Source organism: Ornithodoros turicata, chromosome 1, assembly GCF_037126465.1.
Source record: "Ornithodoros turicata isolate Travis chromosome 1, ASM3712646v1, whole genome shotgun sequence".
Taxonomy (NCBI): domain Eukaryota; kingdom Metazoa; phylum Arthropoda; class Arachnida; order Ixodida; family Argasidae; genus Ornithodoros; species Ornithodoros turicata.
In genome coordinates, this window is record NC_088201.1 from 199,341,054 (window position 1) to 199,364,948 (window position 23,895).

The following is a 23,895-nucleotide window of genomic DNA, read 5'->3' on the forward strand; positions in this document are numbered from 1 at the left end:
TGATGCTTCCACGAATCTGTAAAATAAATGTTCAAGGGTCATGCTATCAAATGCAATTGGTCCCATTTTTTAAAATCAAAACCACTTCCGTGTGCGATTGGTGACTGAACGTGTGGTAAAAAAGAATATTTCCGAAATTCATGATTTTTTTCTGCGCGCCAAGTCTGCGAGCTTCAAAATATTTTAACACGTTCTGTGCCTCCTACACAGATTAATTAAGTAAATATGAAAAAATCTAAAGTTCTTCAGAAATATACAGGAAATTTAGAGTTTTCTCGGGGCATAAATACTTTATAAAAGGTGTGGATGAGCCTTCACAGCGTATTGGAACGAAAGTATTACGCTTTGCCCCCACTGAGAAGATATTTTGTTGAAATTTGCGCAAAAGCGCATGGGAACAATGAGCCACGGGTTTTTTAAAAACATCTGGGAACGTTGAGCGCAATGACTAGTGCGTTCGGCATGGAATGACCTATATGTCGATCTGAGCCACACGCACCAACGTCTGCGAGCGCCACACCGTAATCGAAATGCGTGCCACCTCGCGCGAGAGGCGGGCCCTACAGCAAACTTTCGACCAAGCTGTACGACCAGGAGGATAGAAGGACAGTGGCTTAGGATTAGCCTCGTTTTGTGCTGAGGGCTATCTGGTACAATGCCCTTCACAAATGTCGCGGTACAGACACCGTCAAGTAAGAATCGCATTTTTATTTCAGGAGATCGACGTGGACGACGAACCCACATCCTCGCACCAAAGTACTGTTGTGAACAGACAACTGATAGATGTGAGTATTATCTATATGACGTACATTTACCCACGTGTATGTTGCTCGTGAAATAGGAGACGATGTAATTACCCGCCCATTACAAGAAAGTATATAAATAGCACCTCTAGGAACACCAAGAAGAGCGCGGAAGTAAAACTCTCAGGCAGAGCCGAGAATTTTAAATTACAGGCGGAAAACTGCAGTAAGCTGGAAGGTTTCAGAATTTACCACAATTGTTTACCATACAGAGAGTTCCGCAATGTTAGATTGCCTCTGCGAGATTAGTATCCTTGCAACATCACCATTTACTGACGTTAATCCTCAGACTACCGCTCAGGATGTTCCGTATTCATCAATTGTGCTCCACTTGTGCAGCTTGCGTGAGGGACCTACATTTTAGAGAAATACATAAATCTCTTTTGAGGGGCAAACCAGACGGTCTTCTCAAGGTAGCTCGTAATCGTCATCATCAGGCTGAACTGTTTGATTTGCTTGGTGTGCGGACTCTTTGGCTGTGCTGTGCGATGCCGAATAAACACGGTTTCTGCCCGTCCGAATCCTTCTTAACAGTTTGGTGGAGGTTCGTTTCGCATCTAGAGTCCCGAGTTTCTACTAGCAGCTCCTTCGTCCATATCTCCGTCTCCCATTCTCGCATTTGTTCATGACGCACCTTCGTTCTCGGAGGCTCGTACTCAGGCTGCCGGAGCCAGCGTGATCCTCCGGTTTTCTTGGGGACTGGAAACCAAGATATTGAAGACTGGCTCGCGTCCTCCGACCGCGTGAGCTCACGCAACAGATGGGACGATTCTGCTAAACTGAATAATATCGTACTCTGCCTCACCGACGTCACGAGCATTTGGTTAGAAAATCACGAAGCGAAGTTCGAGACCTGGGCTATCTTTTACAGTAGTGTTCGCGAATTGTTTGTCACCGCGGCGGTTAGGAAGATGGACGCTGCTCCGGGCCTTTCGGTACGTTACCAACAACACGATGAATGTTACACAGCGTACGTATATCGAGGACGCCCTGGCTGTTTGTACTCGTGCAGATCTTGTCATGCCTGAGCTCGAGATGATCAACCATATAACCAAAAGCATCGCTGAAAAGGCCTTCCAGTACATTATTCTGGAGGAACCTTCCACCGCCGCCAGTGTGATCGAGGCGTGCAGATCGCTTCAAGAGGAACGGAGCTCGCGCGGCCTGCGTAGCGCGTCATTTCGCGCTGCCCAACCTTCCGTGCCTGGTACCTCGAGCCTTCCGGACGTGGGAGCACTCCGAATGCTTGTTCGTCAACTGATTCGCGAGGAGTTGACTTACGTAGTGCTGCGACCAACTCACCTGCGTCTGTCCACCACCTGCGCAATCTGAGTCTTACTGCCTGCAGCCTTTGATCCGAGGCGAGGTGGCGCTGCGCTGAGACCGAACTGCACTACGACACTTCGTCCGTCCTACGCTGATGAACTGCGCTAGTCATCCGGCTGGACTCCGTCGCAGGCGGTCTCACTGCACCATATAGAGCCTATAACTTCTCTCTTTACTTCCCTACCGTCACCACCACCTGTCTGTTACCGGCCGCAATGGCGGCGCCCTGAAACACGCATGCACAGACACATAGGCGGCCATACTGCCCGATTTTGTCGGAGACACCAGCGGGGCATCAAAACTCAACATACATTCTTTGCTTACGACTCTCGTGCACGTACAACAGCGGGTGACATGCTGTTGGACCGCAGTGACTACGTCGGCTCCAGAGCGAACTTTTCCGGCGACCCACCATGTTATCCGCCCCCTCAGCGAAACCGTTCAGTCTCACCTTCCTTGGCCGGTCCCCTGCACGTTCCGCACTTCGTCAGGGGACGCCTTCAGCGCCGGAAAACCGCTAGTTGCGGTCCGAGGAGGAGGGCGGACTCACTGTTCCAAGAGCCACAATCTCCTCCGTGTTCTCCCCACAATGTCGTGGATGTTGTTCTCGGTGGGATATCTGTACAGGCTCTGATAGACACTGGTCCTGCTTCATCCGTGATCACTTTGGAAATGGCTCGGCGCCGGCGCAAAGTGATGGCCCCCTATTCTGGACCGTTAATGACATGTACTACTGGGGATCCAATTTTGCCCATCGCTCGTTGTACAGCTCGCATACAGCTCGAAGGCGATTGCTACCCCGTCGATTTTTTGGTCTTTGCTTCCTGCTGTGGTGACATGATTATTGGCTGGGACTTTTTGAGTGCGATCTCAGCCGTCATAATTTGCGCGCAGGAAAACATTTCATTGTCTCCTTTCTCAACGTATCATGTTGACGACTCGCCCCCTCCTGGTCATCAAGTTTCTCTTCGTGAAGACGTTGTCCTACCCCGGCGGACAACTTGCATCATTCACGTACTGTTGATCCCGTCGTCATGGCTCGCTGAAGTCATCATCACGCACGAAAGTCCCTGTCTTGACAAGAAATTTGGGGTTGCGTCTTATAGCCTTTGTTGTGTGGAAGACGGCTGTTTACCTCTCTCCCTGACAAAGGAAACCGCCTTGCTACGCGCTGGCTTCGTTTTGGTGGCTTGTGAAGCGGTGACGCCGTCCGCGTTGCTCTTGCCAATGTGAAGGTAGATACAGGCATCTTCGAGAACGAGCCAATCTCAGCAGCTGATATCGCCACACTTGAAGCAAAGACCGTTGTCTCCTTGCCTCAGGAGCATGGGATGAAGCTACTGAACATTCTCTTCCGTTACGCTTCCTTTTTTTTTTTTTTGATTTTGGGTGATTTTCCTCCTGAATCAGCCACGCACGTGAAGCACCGCACAGACACTGGAACGACCCCACCTACTGAGACAACGACCGTTCCGTGTTCTGACAGCTGAACGGGATGTCATTGAGAAAGAGGTACAGAAGATTCGGTCACGAAATATTATGTGACCCTTCAACAGTCCCTGGGCGTCTCCGGTTGTTTTGGTCCAAAGAAAGATGGCAGTGTAAGCTTTTGCGCTGACTACCGAAGAGTCAACAAGGTAACAAGGCGGGACGTGTACCCTATGCCCGCATCGATGACATCATGAACTGCTTTCACGAGGCAATCTACTTCTTTTCACTCGACCTGCGGTCCGGATATTGGCTAATCCGCACGTCTGAAGACGATGTTAAGGCAACCGCCTTGCCACGCCGGACGGCCTCCATGAGTTTCTTGTGATGGCCTTCGGTTTGTGCAACGCTCCCGCCTAGTTCCTAGTTTGAACGAATCATGGACACTGTTTTGCGTGGACTACGCTGGCACATATGCCTGTGTTATTACTGGGACAATATTACCATATGTGCTTCTACCCTCGAAGACCGCATCTCACGCATTTCTTCAGTGCACGACTACATTGCAACCGCCGGTCTCCAGATGAATCGAAAAAAAAAAATCCTTTTGGCTTTCGGAACATAACAGTCCTTGGCCACCAAGTTTCACGAGAAGGCATATCTGCAGACGCAGACAAATACCTCGCGGTTTTGGACTTCCTAGTTCCAACGAACATCAAAGAACTGCGAAGCTTCTTGGGGCTTTGTTCTTACTTTCGCCGTTTCATTCGAAAGTTCTGCGACCTTGATGCACCACTCACCAAGTTTCTACGCCGTGACACTCCCTTTGTCTGGACTCCTCAGTGTGAAACGGCTTTCGACAGCATGAAGATTGCTTTGCCTTCGGCGCCCGTCCTTTCGCACTTCGATCCCCCGTTGGTTGCCGAGATTCGTACTGACGCTAGTGGATATAGTATCGGTACAGTTCTCGCAGAGCGTCGTCCTTCGGCGTCTCATACCTCTATGGCAGACCCTTCACAATCATCACGGATAACCATGCGTTCTGCTGGCTCTGGATCCTGAAAGACCCCTGTGGCCGTCTGGGTGGTTGGGCTCTCCGCTTGCAAGAATACGACTTCGTCGTCAAATACAAATGTAGGAGGTAACATACTCATACTGATGCACTTCCTCGGTGCCCTCTACCTCCAGATCCTACTCCGCTACTTATGATATGTCCCCTGAGTTCCGTCGACCCGGCTTCGCTCCGCTTATCTCAAATCCGGGATCCGTATTACTCCACGTTTATACGTCAGCTGTATGGCACAGAGCCTTCACTAACAAGAAATTCCAACCCAAAGTCGGGCAGTGCGCCTTATTCGATGGCCTCCTGTAGAAGCGTAATTATTCCTCTACGGGTCAACCTTTCCTCCTCCCTGTGCCTGACCCCTACCGGTTCCAAGTTGTTGATGCCCTGCACGACGATCCGACGTCGGGACATCTTGGATTCTTCAAGACACGTGAACGGGTTCGGCATAGATATCTGTGGCCGCGGTTATACCGATCGATCTTGAAGTACGTCACCGCGTGCCGACCCTGCCAGCAACGGATCCCTTCCCCTCCCCTACATACGGGTCTGCTCCACCCCTTGCTGCTCCTGAAGCTCCCTTTCAGCGAGTCGGCATTGATCTATTCGGCCCTCTAACGCTGCCATTTAACTCGTTACGTCGAGATGGCCCCGCTTCCCACTCTGAGGAAATAGCTGATTTCTCCACCAACACTATTTCACACTGTCATGGTGTCCCTGGTTACGTGGTGAACGACCGCGGCCGCCCATTTCTCGTGAAGCTATCCAAGACATCATCTCTGCCTGTTCAGTGATACACGCGCCATCCTCGGGCTACCTTCCGCAGACAAACAGCCTCAATGAGCGCTTCCACCACACGCTAGCCGATTTGCTGTGGTTCTACTTCTCCGCTGACCACACCAACTGGGACTGCCTATTGGCATTCCTGGCGTTTACGTAAGTAGTATGTAGTGGTTGAGAAACAACATGGGGGCGAAACTACAACCTGGACCCCTGGACCCTGCCCTGAGCCCTGCGCGTATTTTTCCCCGCGCGGCGCGTGTGCGGAGGGTTGTCCGCGCGCTTATCGGCGGGGGAGGGCTGCGCGTGCGCTCATCGTAGCGTATTTTTCATCCTAGGCCGACTTCACTAATTTTTTCCGGTACAACAGGTGAGCGGTTTACATGCAGAGACATGCAAAGAAGGGTCATACACAAAAAGTACAAGTGAAAATGTATTTAATAATGTCAATCAAGTTGCCAATTGTAAAATCAATAGTGCAAGGAATTATGCTGTGACTCTGTGGGAATGGGAAAAACCCAGCCAAAAAACCTGAAGCAGAAAAAACACAATACACATAACAAAGAATATACTTATTACTGGCATGACGCAATAACACTGGATACGTATCACAGATCAAACACAATATTTTTTATTAACTGTAATCACACACGTTTTCAATGAATCAGAAGGAATAGCACATTTAATCAAAGAAGATACAATCTTAAGATCTTAATCAATACAATTACAATCAAAATTACAAGTTTTATTATAAAAAGTCTGAGATGTGATAACCTGATAGATGTAAGTAATTTCGAGCACAATATGGAAGCTAAGTTTAATATTCCAATATGACACAAATTTAATTAATCAATTTCTATTGAAGTGAATAGCGCAGACATAAGGCAGTAATTCGAATCAACAAATAACATTAATATAGAACAAATCATCCAACATGTAGGGAAATAATAGCTACACCATATCAAAACGAGAAACGATCACCACATTTAATCAAAGAAGATATTCCTAGTCAATATGATTATAAACAAAATTATAAGTTGTGTTATAAAAAGTCTAATATTCCTATACGTGAGAACCATCAGTGCAATAGCGTGAAGTTCTGATAGTTGTATGTAATTAACTGTGAACAGCAGAGACCCTGGAAGACTATGGGACACGAACACAAGAGGAAATAAAATCTATACCACTACAAAGAAGATATTCCTAATCAAAACAACAGAGTAATCTATCATTCAGAAAATCAGAAGAAAAAATCAAACTCATCAGAAAATAGACATGTTAAAAATGAACTTCACCACATAGCACGCTCCTAGCCAACAAACAGAACAAAGAACGACACGAACGAAGGTTAAGGACACGTTAAAAGGGTATCGTATGCCCATTTCTCTTTTTGTTTGTTCTCAAGGGTACACGCTCTTTACTTCTGCTTTTGCTGAATAAAAATTAGATGAAAAGAGCTAGGCCACTACAGCCCGTTGTCGTCTTATTTCGTCTTAGCACCTCGTTATCTCTACGATAGCGGAGAGACTCCCTTCCCGCGATTACAGTGTTCTAGAAAGGTAACACAGTGGGAAGAGGGCCGGCCCACTACCCAACGGCAGCTGAGCAAAAAAAAAAAAAAAAAAGCGGGCGACCGTGTGTGGCGCTGCTGTTGACAACCCGAGCCGCTGGAGTGGGAAATACCGTGGGCGCCTGGTCGGTGTGACACTTCTGTGCTTCCGTTCTGTTGCCTACGTATTTCAAGCGCCTTCCTTCAACATGTGCACTTGTGAAAGAAACGACTGGTGAGCCCTGAGGGAGAAGAAAAAGAAGACGGACACGCATTGCGTCGCATTGGGCTGCAAGACTGGGTACCCCGGCAAACGCTTGGAGGATGGCAGGAAACTTTCCCTTTTCCCCGCACCAAAGGACGCAGAACGGAGACGATTATGGGCATAGGCGTCTGAAGGTGGGGGCAGGGGTGTCAGGCGCCCCCCTGACCAAACACTGGGGGGGGGGGGGGGGGCGACGCCTTCCCACCACTGAATTGACGCGATTGCCGCAAGTGCCGCGTGCCTGTTACGGTACTGAGCGGCAATCCGGAAATAAGCCGCGAGCTTACATAATTCAGAGCTGTGGTTTTCGCATTACATACAACTTAGAAAGCGATAAAACCCGTGCTGTTTGGTGGTACATATTAAAGGCGATAAAACCCCAGTGCGGGGTGACACGAGAAGACGTCACACACACCAAGCACTGAAACACAGCGCTTCGTGTGTGTACCATCGTTTGGTGTCCTTTGCACTGGGTTTTATCGCCTACGACTTCTCTGGGTTGCATTTTTACAAATGCAGCAGAGAAGCAGAATCTTTGTTATATTGTGCCTCTGCTGCAGTGGTGCTGCTTTTTCACAATTTTCATCGGAGTTACCACTACCGACTGGTATTGAGAGTACTGAGACATATAGAGATGGGGCTGCAAAAGTCATCTGAGCAAGTTCCTGAAACCAAATACACGTGTGTGATTTGGATCGTGCATACTTGAGGGACCAGGTACGACAAACAGAATAAGACTAATCGAGGTCCGTATAGGAGCATGTTGCTTTCTTGAAAAACATCTGCCCTTTTTGTGGAAACGTCCCTTGTGATAAATGTTGATGCCGTTCCATTCATCCGATCACTACCATGTGTATTTCAAAAGCAAAGTTACCACTACCACGATGGGTCGCCACAAGCGCGCTCTTCCATCCCTCTGAACGAGTGAACTCGCCCGCTTTCGCTCGCCGCTGGGGTGCCTCTGCCTAGAGAAAATACACCGCTCGCGCGTCCCGTTAATTTTTGTCCAGCACTGTACTTCTTTTGTCCTGACGAAGACAGTGCCACTGTCGAAACGTCGACCGTTCTTTTAAGCGTTTCATGGCATATTATAATCTATGTGTTAAATTACTCATTAAATAAATTGTTTGTAAGCCAAAAGTCGCCATGCCAGTACTGGACAGCTGTTTCGGCCTTCTTGGGCCTCATCAGCAGTACGCAGGCAGGCAACGTTTGAGCGAATGGCGTCAGCAGGTCGCGAAACACATGATTCCTCCCGTTAGTGTGAGCAAAGTCACCACTAAAAGCCCAGTGCAAAGCCAGTGAAGTATACTACGAAAAAAAAAAAACAGCCGGAGCTCTTTGGCTGCACGTATAGCACGTGTTTGTAAGTATATGTTTGTTCAAACATATGCTATACGTGCAGCCCAAGAGCAAAAGAGCAGCCCAAGAGCAAGAGCAAATACTCCAAAAGCCGGGAGACAACATAACTAGACAAAAAAGTAGAGAACTAGAGGTAGTTTGTCCGACTTAACATAACAAAATAACAAAGTTTACTCAGACGTTTCGTCCATCATTCGACGGACGTCATCAGTGCCAAACTGAAAGTCATGAAGTGATGTCATTTGTCTTGGGGAGCCCGCTCAGGGTGAGCTGTACTGAGGCCGTAGCTGAAAAGAAAAAAAAAACGAGGAAAAAGAAACGAAAAAAAAAAACGAAAGTATATCCTATCTAGGCGACCGGATTCCTTACTGTTGAAAGTACATCGGGATTTTCGTTAATGATTGATTGGAATTTGTAAATGAGGTAAGACTCCGGTTGTTCCCTGCCTCCATCGGAGCTAAAGGTAGATTGAATAATAAAAAGGGCGACGTCATTTTTATTCAACTTCGTAGCCGTCTGATATCGGCCTCTTTGACCTTGCTTAACTCGAACGTCGCCATGCTAGTACTGGACAGCTGTTGGACCTCCTGGAGGAGGCCCAACAAGGCCGAAACAGCTGTCCAGTACTGGCATGGCGACGTTTGAGATACCAACATATGCTATACGTGCAGCCGAAAAGCTCCGGCTATTTTTTTCCCTTATGTATATATGCAGCATATTGAACAGAACATAAACGATAGACTTTGGACGAGAGGGCGTAGCAGGGAAGTTGGTACATATTTATATCGACTTTGCTACTGCACAGGACATGGTGGTACAAGGTCAGAATAGTAGAGACGGTATAGAACGCCTACAGGCGTGCTATCTCGTCCCTCTTATTATAACGCGTTGTCTCCAGCGCTGTGGAAGTCAAGATAAATTTTGCAACTTTTCCCGAGACCCTTGCTGCCCGCTTAGCCAAAAGTGCCTACTCACATGTCAAGTGTTACATATACTTCATATTTCCATGCACCAAACACAACAGGAGCAATCTCCCACCGTGAACGTTGAGCTCAACAAAAAGGGGGAAAAAAAGAGAATATCATGGAGTTCCTTTCTTGGACTGGCAGACGGTAGCTATGATGCATTCCATGCCTCATATCTCTATACTCCTTCAAAAAAATGTAGTACTTCGCCTTTTTGACAATTCCTACTCACTGTTATTGCACCCCCCCCCTACCTGTGCCCCGGAACTTTGTAGTATAATCAAATAAATAAACATATAATAAATAAGTTCAAGGAAGCACGATCATCACAAAAGCATTTTCAATCCAGTGTACTACATGTGTGAACGGTGCTTTCCATTTAATGAGATTAGTTTGTTTAATGTAAACAATTATCTGGAATACTAACCCTCACAAATATCGCAGTATAACAACCACACTGTAAAGATATATTCTATTGCAGGAGGTCAAGATGGGCGACGAACTATCAAGAACACAGCCATGCAGAGCTGTTGTGCACAGCGAACAGCGCACACATAGCCAGGTAAACATAATTCATGTCACACAGCTCTGAGAAGTACATATATTGTTGCTGGCATAGAGGATGGTGTTATAGATATGGTGTTATAGATATAGATATGGTTATATGGTGTTGTTGCTGGCATAGAGAGGGAATTATCTAGGTGTTCTGGCATGCAGAGCTTGTTCTTCTTTTATTTTTATTCCTCCATTTCCTATCCTTGCTGCATCGGATGGCAACTAACCACTACTCGTGCTGTCCAAAGAAAGACGTTCGTCATGCAGCGTGCACTCTACAGTTGAAAGGGAGACGTTCGCTGCATGACTTCTCAGTGTCGGTGTTAATCTGCTCGAGTACTGCTGTGTCAAGTGGGTAACTAATGAAAAAAAAACTTCAAAATGTACAATGACTGAGGAAGTCGACAGGAGGCAGCGTTATCAACAACTCAAAGCCCCGGGTCAGATTTTCTCTTCAGGTGGTCAGCAAGATTTCACTGGCTCTGATATGGGATAGGAGGACCAGTGACGAAACCAAAACAACAAGAAAATGAGCGCGTTGACTCCGCCCAATTGCGGTCGCGCGTCCGCGCTTATGCGTTCTTATCTATCGCGGACTCATAAAGTAGGGCCGCAGAGTCTTCCTTCCCGCACAGAAAGACAAAAACGTACCAGAGAAGTGTTCGAACGACTGGAAGCATTTCAATCCCGGAAGATACCTTCTCCAACATGTGTCCCCTCCGGGATGCCCGCTATGGTGATCTGAGTGACAGGGAACTGAACATGGTTGAGTGGGAAAGGGGGGGGGGCAGTGACACTGGATGAGAGACATGAGCCAGAAAAGAAATCTTTTGATACGGTTAACCCTGCGTTTCTTTACAGCCCTTGAATAGTCCCTCTGAAGGAATAATGAGGCCCCTGATGAAGCTATTCCCAGTAGGTGTGCTATTCCCAATTAATCACTGTTACCGCAAAGTGACCGTTTCGGATCATGAAGTATTAAAATTCGGAACTAGTGATTTATCCAGACCTCTCCCACCCCTTCCAAACCTTTGGCGTAATCGCCTCTAATTCTTTGATTGTGCACTCCCATGATGGGGACTTTGCTATTTCCCCAATTTTTGAAACACCCCTATATGCTTGTAATTCTGGATAAACCACCAAGAGGACGGTAAGCACAAGCAACACAAATAAAGTATCTGCTACGGTGAGGTGCGCATGGCGCGTCCACTTGTCTTTGTCCCGCCCACTTTTACTGATTTCCTGGCTGCCTTTTTGCCACTAGCAGTTGGTGTCGCGCGTTGGAAAGTAGAAACGTTCACTTATTTCTACACTCGAGGTCAAATACAACGTTCATCAAGACCAACAAAAACGAATTCATTTCACGTGTGCTTGCTTGGAATCATAATAGGCACTGAGACCGCACACATGCGCTTTGGGTATCAGATCGGGTTCCGACACAGGTTGTTCATCCAGTTGGTACGACCCACATCTAGATAAGCTTGTTTTACAATGTCCATTGGGGAGTTTTTTTTCGCCAGAGCCGATAGCGTACGCCAAACATGCATAATGTTTAGGTTGCAGAAGGTAGACACACTATCTGTGCCGACGCAAGATCGTGTCACTTCCCTGCGCCGTCATGGTAAGTCCCAAGTAGAGCAAACGGCTATCCCTTGCGCGGACGACACGATGAACTTGCAAAGATGTTCTCCACATGCAGTCAGTTAACTTCGGTACCGCGCTTTCTAATGCACTTCTGTGCAAGACTGCCCAGCAGGGGGCATCTGTACATGCAGCTATTTGTTGAGATGGCGTAACCGCGAACCCCAGTTCCCTGTCCCAAGTGAGTACCTCGCTCAGGAGAGGCAGGACGAAGGATAGGAGCCTTGAACAGTGGCGGTCAGGACATCGGTCCATTCCTTGCCGATGGGTTGCTAAACTTCCGAGCCTTTCCCACATCTCTCGGTGTGAAGTGCGGGTCACGGGTAGGAGCACATCTGCGTGGATAAACTTTTTTTATTTCCTGCGATATCGGGGCAAAGCGCCCCGACCCCATTACGGACTGTATCGAGAGACTTCTTTTTTTTTCACCAAAAAAGTCGTGGCATCGGTCTAATAAATATCGTTGAAATCCAACGCATAAGATCTGGAGACTTCCTTTTAAAATGAGCAAACAAAAAGTCCGCAGACGTATCCTGAACGCACATGAAATGATGGGAAAGGCATTTCAGATTTATTGCACACGGTACTGAACACTTGCAGAAGCGTCATCCCAGTTTCAGAGCTGATTGATCTGCCGTCTGAGGAGATCTTGATATGGGCCTAAAGGATCAGGATCTCGTGGACTCACGTAAGATTAATATACGTAAAAATGAGGAATACGTTGCTACACGGAATGGAGTACTGACATCTCAGAGGCCCACACTTACAGGAAAACTCAAAGTAGGCGACCTCTCGGTAGGTGTTCGACTGTATATGCCGAAATCGTTTTGTTGTTTTCGACGCAACAAGTCCGGGCATTCTGCATGATACGTCTCGTGGCTCTGCCTGTTGCGCACAGTGCGGCGAGCCGAGCCATGAGTCTAAAGAATGCAAAGGCTCAGACCTCCGTGTAAACCGTTTTTCTGACCACCGATCTTACTCTGCCAATGGAAAATACGACAAATGCGTCTTGAGAGTCAAAGTAATAAAAAAAGAAAACATCAGCTATCCAGAAGATCCCGTATTTTTCGAGAAGCTTTTAGCGACAGCACTAAAACAAAAGTAGAACTTGGCACTTAGTATGCACAGATAGAGCCACTAATCTACTCCTAGAAGGTAAAGGTCGACCTCGAACACCTCAAACTTCTGTGGCGTGACGTCAACAACACCACTTCTGTCAGCGCAGTCCGTGGAGACGGGCTCCATGAAATGCGATATATGTATATATATATATATATATATATATATATATAAAGAGAGGAAAAAAGCCATTAAAAAATAAGAAAAATGACGCTAGATGTGTTTGAAATTGAAACTTACAGTTAGGATGGCTTCTGTGGCTGCACGTAGAAAAACAGATACTCATGGAACGATGCGACAGCACCAGAGGACACGTGTTTCGCCGTGTTTGCGGCTCGTCGGCCCTGGGTAGCTGTGCATCGTTCGGGATTGGCAAACCAGGGGTCACTCAGCGAGCGATATACACCTGGGAGGGTGACACAGCACTCCTCAATGCCACAGTGCAAGCCAGTGAATTATAAAGAGAGGAAAAAAGCCATTAAAAAATAAGAAAAATGACGCTAGATGTGTTTGAAATTCAAACTTACAGTTAAGATGGCTTCTGTGGCTGCACGTAGAAAAACAGATACTCATGGAACGATGCGACAGCACCAGAGGACACGTGTTTCGCCGTGTTTGCGGCTCGTCGGCCCTGGGTAGCTGTGCATCGTTCGGGATTGGCAAACCAGGGGTCACTCAGCGAGCGATATACACCTGGGAGGGTGACTGAGCACTCCTCAATGCCACAGTGCAAGCCAGTGAATTATAAAGAGAGGAAAAAAGCCCTTAAAAAATAAGAAAAATGACGCTAGATGTGTTTGAAATTCAAACTTACAGTTAAGATGGCTTCTGTGGCTGCACGTAGAAAAACAGATACTCATGGGACGATGCGACAGCACCAGAGGACACGTGTTTCGCCGTATTTGCGGCTCGTCAGCTCTGGGTAGCTGACGAGCCGCAAACACGGCGAAACACGTGTCATCTAGTGCTGTCGCGTCGTTCCATGAGTATCTGTTTCTCTGCGTGCAGCTATAGAAGCCATCTTAATCTGTAATTTTGAATTTCAAACACGTCTAGTGTCATTTACTTGTTTTTAATGGATTTTTTCGAGCATTATATATATATATATATATATATACAGGGTGTCCACGCTAACTGTGAACATATTTTTCAAAAATATGTATAACACTTTTTTCCAAGATGGAATCATTGCAATATAGCATATGCTGAAGGGCACTCCCTAGCAGGGCATTAGCAAAGTCCAAAGGCAATGTCTTAATTAACTTCATTAATTAAGTTTTTAATTATAAAAGCTACAAAGTTGTCCCAATGAGAACATCTGTTCCTTTCGGTCACCTGATATCGCAGCCGTTTTCAGAACAAAAATCCGTTCGATAGATCGCCAGCAAAAAATTAGTGAAGGGACGCCTTTTTTTGCTTTATTTTGTTCATTGCGCATCTTCGGAGACGCGTATTTCCTTCATCCCCAACGGAAGAGTGGGAAGGAGTGCCGCACAGTGCCGCCTCATGCGTCGAAGATGAGCTTTAACTTGCGGAAACAAAACAACGAACGGAAACAACGAAAACGAACGGATTTTTGTTCTGAAAACGGCTACGATATCAGGTGACCGAAAGGAACAGATGTTCTCATTGGGACAACTTTGTAGCTTTTATAATTAAAAACTTAATTCATGAAAGTTAATTAAGACATTGCCTTTGGACTTTGCTAATGCCCTGCTAGGGAGTGCCCTTCAGCATATGCTATATTGCAATGATTCCATCTTTCTGTGTTTTCTTTCACTCTCTCACACTGTGGGTAAAGGAAAGCCCCTTCTTTGAAGATGCGCAATAAACCAAATAAAGAAAAAAAATGGCGTTCCTTCACGAATTTTTTGCGGACAATCTACCGAACGGATTTTTGTTCTGAAAACGGTTTTGGTATCTGGTGACCGAAGAGATCAGATGTTCTCATTGGAGCAACTTCGTAGCTTTTATAATTAAAAAGTTAATTATTGAAAGTTAATTAAGACATTGAGTTAGGAGTCTGTTAATGCCCCTCTAGGGAGTGCCCTTCAGCATATGCTATATTGCAATTGATTTCATCTCGAAAAAAAGTGATTGATATATTTTTAAAAAATCTGTTCACACTTAGCGTGGACACCCTGTATATATTTATACGCTACAAAATAAAGGTTCGAACTACCAGGATGTTGTATATAGACAAGAAAATAAAGACACCAGAGACTGAAGTAGGGAGAGGGGCAATGTTAGTTATTAAAGCGACTATAAAATTTCCCGAACCCCCATACTTTTTTTCGCTGCAAACTGTTCTTCCCGCAGAGAAACTAATATGCAACAAACTTTTCCGGACGAAATCGCTCCACTCTGAGAGGAGCGCGCTCTCGAAATGTCTCTTCCGCGTTCCTCCTCTCCCGCGCACTTTCTCCCGTCGATGGTGTAACTGTACGGACCGCAATTCTGTTCCCCGTTACGTCACCGGTGTTGCGCAATGGCAAGTAATGCTGCGAGCCCGCTGTAGCTGGCGCCGTCCTGACGTACATAGAAAGTCACAAGGTCTCTGGTCGCGTCTGAGGGTTGAAGTTGAAGCATTACGTTTCCTTTGTTGGAGGCGTTCGGATAGCACGCTATAATGAACAGCTTTTTGCGTGTGAATCCTTTGCTACAGTTGAGATGGCAAGTATGACATGTGAGCTGTACTTTTTCATCGGATGTATTCGTCCTCTGCTCTGCGGCCGTTCACAACAAGGAACTCAAGTTCCTCCGTGGCTTTGAGAGTTTTGCTGACGAGTTACGTGGGCCTCTAGCGATTCACCGCAACGTCTATTGGTTGTTTCGCGTCACCAATGGAACGTGTCTGCAGTTATGGCGTTGCAGTTATATTTAAGTCAGTTGCAGTTATGTTTACGTGTTGGCAATCTGACAACAAAGGAAGTGCGTTGTGAAGTGCGACTGTGATATTTGGAAGATGCCCCCATTGGTTGCTCGATTTGTTTGCACAAATTATCGTAAAAGTCTGGGTGGTCTAATGTTTTGTTTTACTTTGTTTGAACTCGTGTTCTTCGTCGTCATTACTGTTATTATTCAAAGCAGCTTCGCGCCTTCAGGCGATTTTGATTTACTCTGCATTTATTGTTCTACAGATGGCTGTATTTCCTTCCGTCGAAGGACTTCTTGTTTGCCTAAGATTATGTTTCATGCAATAATTTATTTATGAGCACGACTCGTATTCTGTATTCAATGTTGAGCACGTCGTAAATCTGAACATTTAGCATTGCCAACCACCATGCTACAAAACGCAGCTGTAGCGTATTGTGTAAGAGTATTCTGCACATCGTCACTGCACATCTGATAAGTGTTCGTCGTTTAACAAATTTATTGTTCAACCAGGTATTCCAATACACAATCTCATGACACCAGTTCGCCTGCTTCATGCCCTCTTATATTATTGTGTTATGTAAGCTTGAAGTCACCAGTTGAGGTAACTGGAAATAAGCAAGAAAACCCATTACTGACGTAGCATGCCCAATATTTTGCAATTAGAAAAACGACAAGTAATTGGTACTATTTCAAGTAAACTGCTTGTTGGTTTTCCTGCGGAAATCTGCTTTCTTTGTGAATTAACTGTTCCATTTGCCACCGGGACAGAGTCCTCGCTACGCAGGCTCATCCGAGGGTGTGGGCACACTTGTATGTGCGTCAAGGACGAGGGCATCAGGCTCAAACAGCTGAAATGTCGACATTTAGCTCAAATAGTACAATAACTGAGACCTAACATCTACATATGCACATTATATGCTATACATGCATAATTTTTATTTTTAATAGAACACAGGATATGTTCTATTTTACATTGTCACACCTCACCTAACAACTGTATTGGCACCAGTGTTACCAGCAAATAAGGGCTGAAGTAGCTGCACGGCCTTGCAGGATGCCCAGAGCAAGTTGAACTGGTTGAACACAGCAGTACACCGGTATGATAATGGTTGGTAGGGTTATTTTTTTGGTAATGTGAAACAAAGCGCAGAGTTGTCGTATATAGGAACAATATCTCATGAGGACATAGTGCATCAAAGGTAGGTTCCTTTAATTTAGGGGTGACCTGCAGAGCACTTGCTGGAGTTCTCCTGGCATGTTACCCTGGTGAAAGACTTCAGCTGCCATACACAATGGGCTGCCCTGATTTGAGACAAGAAAATAACACAGTATACAACTCCAGTTCCGGTGAATGCAAATGATGTAATCTAACTGAGCAATGATTATAAGGTCAGAAGTGTAAACAAGAAAATGTCTTCCTCAGTATCATATTTCTGCACATGATAAAGCAAACTGTAAATCAAATGACAAGAAAAGGTAAAAATAAACTTGTGAACAATATACAGAGCACGAATGGTAGGCAAGACACTGCATTAAAGAGGAATCTGGAAAGAGGGTGCACAGCATTTGTCTGCTCTGAATTGATCATGCTGTCTCACCTAAGGGGTTTCACGCTCCGCTGAGGAAGTCACCTGTGAACATGAAAGCAGCTGAGTGAAGAGAAAAGAACCGGATACGTATGTTCAACATATTACATAAATCTTCTGTGCAAGTATGGTTTCTAAGATCATGCTAAACGAAGTGTACTTTTATCAACAGTGCACCACCTGAGTTTAGGGACTAGATTCGGTAACTTCTATTTTTCTTTTTTTACTCTCTTTGTGCCGTAAGCGGCGGCAAGGTTCAGAGTCACGCAGATGAGAATTAACCCATTCACGCACTCCTGAAATATATGATAGCATTTGAACCACACGGACTGAGAGACCTTTGTTATCCCCAATAACGAAAAATACTCACACCTTTGCGCAGTTTAGGTGGATGTTCCTTCTCCGGTGAGGACAGGTTGCTACACCTTGATTCAGACGACACTGAGCTCGTTATCCAGTACGCTGAAGAGATTCAGCGTACCCTTCGTAAATTCGATCATGCAAATGTCCGCTAAAAACACGAGCAGTCGGTGGCACCACATCGTCTTTCCACTCCGGCGGTCCGATTGCTTCGTGGCATCAAAAGCTGTCCGCCTCGTCACTGGGAAGCATGAGACATTGGATACCAGGCGAGTATTGAGTTAAATTAGGACAACCAACTATCCAACATCGTATCGGCATGTCGACGAAAACCACAGGATGCGACTGCGATAAACTGCGACCATCGCGCGGAAGCTGCCGTCATGGAGATTTCCACTCCCGATGAACGCATACGCGGGATCCTACGGCGCATGCTCCTGGCGGGATCCTTCGGCTCGGCCACACGTCAGGATGACGTGTTGCCGAGCCGGCTGTGGTCCCGTCAAGTTGCCCGCGGTGTTTCCGCTCGGCAGCTCACCACGGCGCGGCGCCAGCTGTCCTCCCTTCGCCGCTCCGTTTAAATTCGCTCCCGAGAATACTCCTCACGTGATGAAGGTAAAATTTTGGTTCTAGACTCGGAAAAAGGTTTACTTTCTGATGAAATCGAGAAAAAAATTCATAGTCCCTTTAAACTGGCATTTAATCTAAAAGTTTGGGGAAGTCCACGTTCCGGCGGAGGCTCCGCCTTCCTCGGGACTAAGACGAAAATCTATGTACAAGGTCTTTTAAAAGGTTACAAAAGTGTCGTCACAGCCTGTACAATTCCACTGCGAGGCGGTCGTCAGTGAGTCATGTTCTGGAAGGTTGCTGGGTCATTGGCCGGGTAGATTACGTGTCAAAGCCTTGGAGTTTCAGAAAGGTCTGGGGTCGCGCTCGTTGAAAGCCTCTTGTCGTGGGTGTTGTTGTAAGTCGACATGCCAGTACTGGACAGCTGTTTCGGCCTTCTTGGGCCTCATCAGCAGAACCCAGGCAGGCAACGTTTGAGCGGATGGCATCAGAAGGTCACGTAACACGTGATTCCTCCCGTCACGGTGAGCTAACTAACCACTGAAAGCCCAGTGCAAGACCAATGAAGTATACATGCGAAAAAGGGCTCCGGCTATTTTCCCATAGCATACTTCGCTGGAGCACAACAGCACAATAGCAATTCAACACGGACAACACGAGGAAAATGTTACAAAAACAACTACCATTAGCTTAAATATCGAAGTAATTCTAAATGTGTAATAGAACAACCAGAATTCTAGCGCAAATAATAAAAAGTGACAAAGAAGTCAAACTCTCGTGCGAACCGAGTATCCGGACAGGACCCGGTCTCTTTGTCATCCCTTTCTAAGTTTCTTCTTATTACTTCGTTGCTATCGATAGCTGTGGCGAGAGTGGAAAGACGAAGGGAGGAACAAAGTCGTCCATAGCGAGAACGGAACCTAGCAAAAAAAAAAAAAAAAAATTGACATTACGGTCTATAGCCTACTACCGTTCGTTATCGATACTATCGATAGATTTATGCTATCGAGTAACAATGGATAGTTTTATGCAGTATCGACATATCGATAGCCATTTTACCGATAGTAGTACCATAGTAGTTACCATAGTTTCGCCACACTACCATGAGTGCATCACGTTCAGGTGAGAGTAGCCATCGCAACACTTATGTTCGGAGACATAAAATGCGCTAACTCACTGCGGGTTTTAGCGCTCCTCCTGTTCTTGCCCGTCCCAAAAATTGCCCCCGCACTCCCAGGCGAAGAAGTATCACCATGTGATATCACGAAAGAAGGAAGTCTTGAACTGACTCAGTGCAAAATGTATACTAATTGTAGGACTGATCCAAAAATTGACATTTTGCTTGAGCGTGTTTAAACTAACACTTAGGGTGACATAAAATAAATCAGCGTAGTTGAGCTGAGCTGCTGTACGTAGTGTTGCAGTAGGCTGCACGTTATTGCGTTATTTACAAATCGAACGGCATTTTAACCATACAAAGCTCTAAAGCCCTGCATGTATACACAACTATGGCGGACTGAACTTTTATTAGCACCATCTTTCTTCATTCAGCAACATGGGAACAGTAACGGGGATGGCGATGTTGTCAACAAAGAAAGGAATAACAAGAAATTGATATGCATCTATAACACATCACGGTGTTCATAGTATATACTTTCTTCTTTCCTCAGTGTAATGTTCCTTTCTAACCTTGGATCGACAAGTTCTGGTAGTAGGTAATCCAAATAGAAGTTCTTCCGTTCCGGAAGTGTCTTCGCCCAGAAGCCTTCATTGTAATGAATTTCGGGGACATTGAGGTCTGATGGTGGCCATAATGCAAGCTTGCCGAACCGTCGCTTAGTGATATTCAGCTACGTCTCTATCTGATAAAAAGATTTATGAGACCAGGGTAGTTGCAGGCTTGAAATCTGGGTACTTCAGCTGGAAAGCTTCATTTTCCTGGTCTAGTTCATCTTGCACGTGAGGACTGTTTCTGAAGCTTTTCGGATACCTGTATATCGTTCACAACGCGACTGTACTTGAAATGTGCGGCCGACAAATACTGTGCACAGATGTTGAAGGGATCCCAATCCTTTCTTTTTTGTGCCATAGTTTCGTTTCGCTTTGCTCTGCAGTAGCCTCTTCAAGGTGCTCAGATCCCTGTCTAGGTATGCTTATACCACACAAACTCATTTGCTTTTGCAATGTCTATCGTTCTGTCCAGATGTAGCTTCTAGGACCCTGCGCCGTAGCCTTTGTCCCCCGCGATGCTTCGGAAATTGGGGTCTTTGCAGTAGATTTGCCGAAGTTAAGTGCCCTCCTACATAGACGCCGTCTTCCCTTCTCTTTGCGTCGAATGGGCATCTTGATCGCAAATTCTGGCTCCTTCCCACCGTTCTATTCTGAAAAACGAAGTGCCACTTGCAGCCGCGCATGTTATACCCTGGGGCTGTTAATTCGCATTGATGTTCGTATCCTATCCTTTAGCATAGTTTATTCGGTTCCCTCCAACTGCTCATGTACGTTTCTGCAGCTTTAGTTGATGCATTCAGGAGCAGCATGTCTGATCTGTCTACAGCCCTCTCTATTTCGACTATTACTTTTGCGCGGAGCAACAGTCTCCCTTTTTCTGTTCGTTGCGGTAGTTCGAAAATGTCCTCCCGTTTCACGTGACAGCACTCGCTAGGAAAGCATTCATACATGGCAAAGACATCGTATGGGCGATGTTCTATTTGATTGCAGAGAGAGCTCATAGCGTTAGGGAAAAAACAGAAAAGAAAAGAAAGCACTACTGCAACTGGTAGCTCCACGGCACCCGATTCGGTCACGCCTTTCGAATGCCTTATTATTATTATTACCTATATCGGCTGTTTTGAGCGTACACTCTTGGTTGAGTGCCTAAGTTGGATGTCATGGCTCGTACAGGACCGCTACTTCATTCGAAGCTGCCATGTGGACAGCGTGGCCAACAAACAAAAAAGAAAAAAAATCGTCCCGCACCTCATGAACAGACGTGCCATGGTACTGGGCATTGTCTGGGCTCTGTATTCGTGCAGTTTATCTTGCATTGGTTAGTCACGGAAAGTTGTTGCCATACCTGCAACAGCCGATGATTCTCTAAGAGACGAACGGGACCGGTTGGTACATAGAAGCGGCGAAAACGACGAAAGCAACACAGAGACAGACAGAGAACGTCGCACGTTCAACTTCATGGTGATCACCTATAATCGTATGATTATAAGTTGAAAGTTGGATGGTCCCTGTCTGGGTCTGTATATTACTTTGGTCGTCTTCACTGTTGACTCTATAAACCTACTCCAGCGTGAATATGGAGGATGATGAATCACTGTCTCACGTGATGAGCCATCCCACGTTCACAGTGCATCTTTCATTCCATGTTTGCAGCCATTAAACGTTCATTGTCTATGCTTTGCCCCGCTCAGTCTTCAAAAGATGGTGCCGTGACCAGGATACAATTCATACGCAAGGACCGATACAGCAAGAAGACATCAGTACAGCATGGACAAGTCTCAGATACTCAAGAAGCAAAGCGTTCTTCGTCTTCAGGTAACCACTTTAGTGAAAAACCTTGAAGGATCCCTTACCGAGACAAAATCAAAATGTGCATCCCACTGAGGAAAGAATGAAACGAATTAACCAGCTTAACGTTACGCTTCTTGAAATTCACAGACAGATCGAGCCGCAATTGACGGAATATGAGTTTGAGGCTGAATAGACATGTCAGCTTGAATATCAAAATCGACTGGCAACTATTACGTTCAAGACTAAAAAAACTCGTCGCAAGGATGCAAAGTTCATCGGCTACAACACCACAGTCTATACTTTCAACTAATAACGAGTCGTCCACGCACCCATAACCTCCTTCGAGCTTAGCGCGTCCGTCAAATAGCAATCGTGGATCAATTTGACTTCCAAAGCTTGAATTATTGCAATTTGATGGCCGGAGACAGCAATGGCAGTTCTTTTGGAGCCACTTTCAGTCCGCGATTCATGATAACGACAACCTATCGGCAACTGACAAAATGAATGATCTCATGAGTGCATTGAAGGGTGAAGCCGCATCGGCAGTCATGGGTCTACAGCTATCGGCCGGTACTTCGGTACTTATGACACGGCAATCGCCATTCTACGTGATCGCTACGGCAATGACAATCTACTGATTCAAAAATATCTTCAGGGACTTGCTGACCTCGAGCCCATACTCGTATCTCGTCTACGTAAATTGTACGATTAAGTGCAAGCGCACATACGAGGATTGGATTGCTTAGGCACAACCATGGATTCTTATTGCTCCGTGTTATACCCACTTTTGTTACGGGCAATGCCACCTGATATATTACAGTTTAACCGTATATTGGGTGCACAAGACCGAATTCCTGCGTCGAACGCAGCAAATGATGCAACATACCATAGGAAGGTGCTCGAGTCGTTGATACAGTTTCTTGCAAGAGAAGTGAAATACCGTGAAGAGCTCGCTCTACGAATGACGGAACATGTCCATCTACCGGACCAGACAAAGAAAGCCAATGTCCGAAGCTACACAACGTTCCGCCAATAGCGATCCTGAAAAGCACCTCATAGTCATGGGAACGCCAGCCATATCTCGTCTGCGGCGTCACAGGAGATATAACTTCCGATTGTACGGTCTCAAAAGTCCTCGACCAAGAACAGAAATTGCTGACCGAACATTGTTTGTGCTTCCGCTGCACGGAGCCAAAGCATTCCACCGAACAATGCCGTAGCCATCCAAAGTGTAAGGCTTGCTCTCGCCGGCACGCCACCACCATTTGCGACCCTAGCAACAAGCCCTCGTCCACGGTACGTAACCCCGAGACTTCACAACCAACGTAACGGTCAAAGCACTTGTAATCAACGGTGGCCCTCTTCCTTATGTCTTGCTGCAAACCGCAACAAAATGGGCACAGAGGCAAAATGCACATCTACACACTCGACTCATTTTTGATGGCGGAAGTCAACGCACATTCATTGCCAGAACGTTGTCTGAAACCGTCGGCTGCAGGCAGATACGTACAGAATAAATGTCAATTGGTGCCTTCGGTAACTGTCCTCGACGTCCACAAACCTTCGACGCTGTCGAACTAAACATAAGTTCCAATTATCCGGCAGACAGCTATGGCGCTATCGTCGCACTCGTAGTCTACAGGATGTGTACACAAACGCTGGCTGTGCCCCCAACGGAAATCGTGGAGCACATGCAAGAAAATGGACTTCTACTTGGTGACACTTCTACAGCGGCTGATCCCCCAACGAATCGAAATCCCTATCGGATAGGACCACTACGGGGATTTCGCAGCGGGGAAAGCCCAAAACATATGCCAAGGACTCTGAGCTTTGGAGACGATTCTTGGGTGAACTTTTCAAGGCCCTTGCTCACCTACGAATGGCATAATGGTGGTGAACTGCAACACTCTTACTGTTTTGCACGTAAAGGACAGGGTGCAAAACGAGGTCAACCACTTGATGAACAACATCTGGAGCCTGGACAATATTGGCATTCGTGCTGACGAAAGCGATGAACAGGACTCCAACAGTACATGGTACGTACGCGTTCCAACAAACCATAGTCTTCAAGGACAATCGTTACTGCGTGGCCCTCCCATGGAAGTCACAGGTACCGCTCGGTACCAG

General features: G+C 46.2%; 1 long non-coding RNA gene across 1 annotated transcript; it reads left to right on the top strand.

Annotated features, from left to right (window-relative positions):
- Positions 1–713: 713 nt before the first annotated feature.
- LOC135375167 (uncharacterized) lies at positions 714–11,719 on the top strand. The gene is made up of 3 exons (XR_010417178.1): positions 714–785; positions 10,023–10,103; positions 11,660–11,719. It is a non-coding gene; the product is annotated as an uncharacterized LOC135375167 (long non-coding RNA).
- Positions 11,720–23,895: the final 12,176 nt, after the last annotated feature.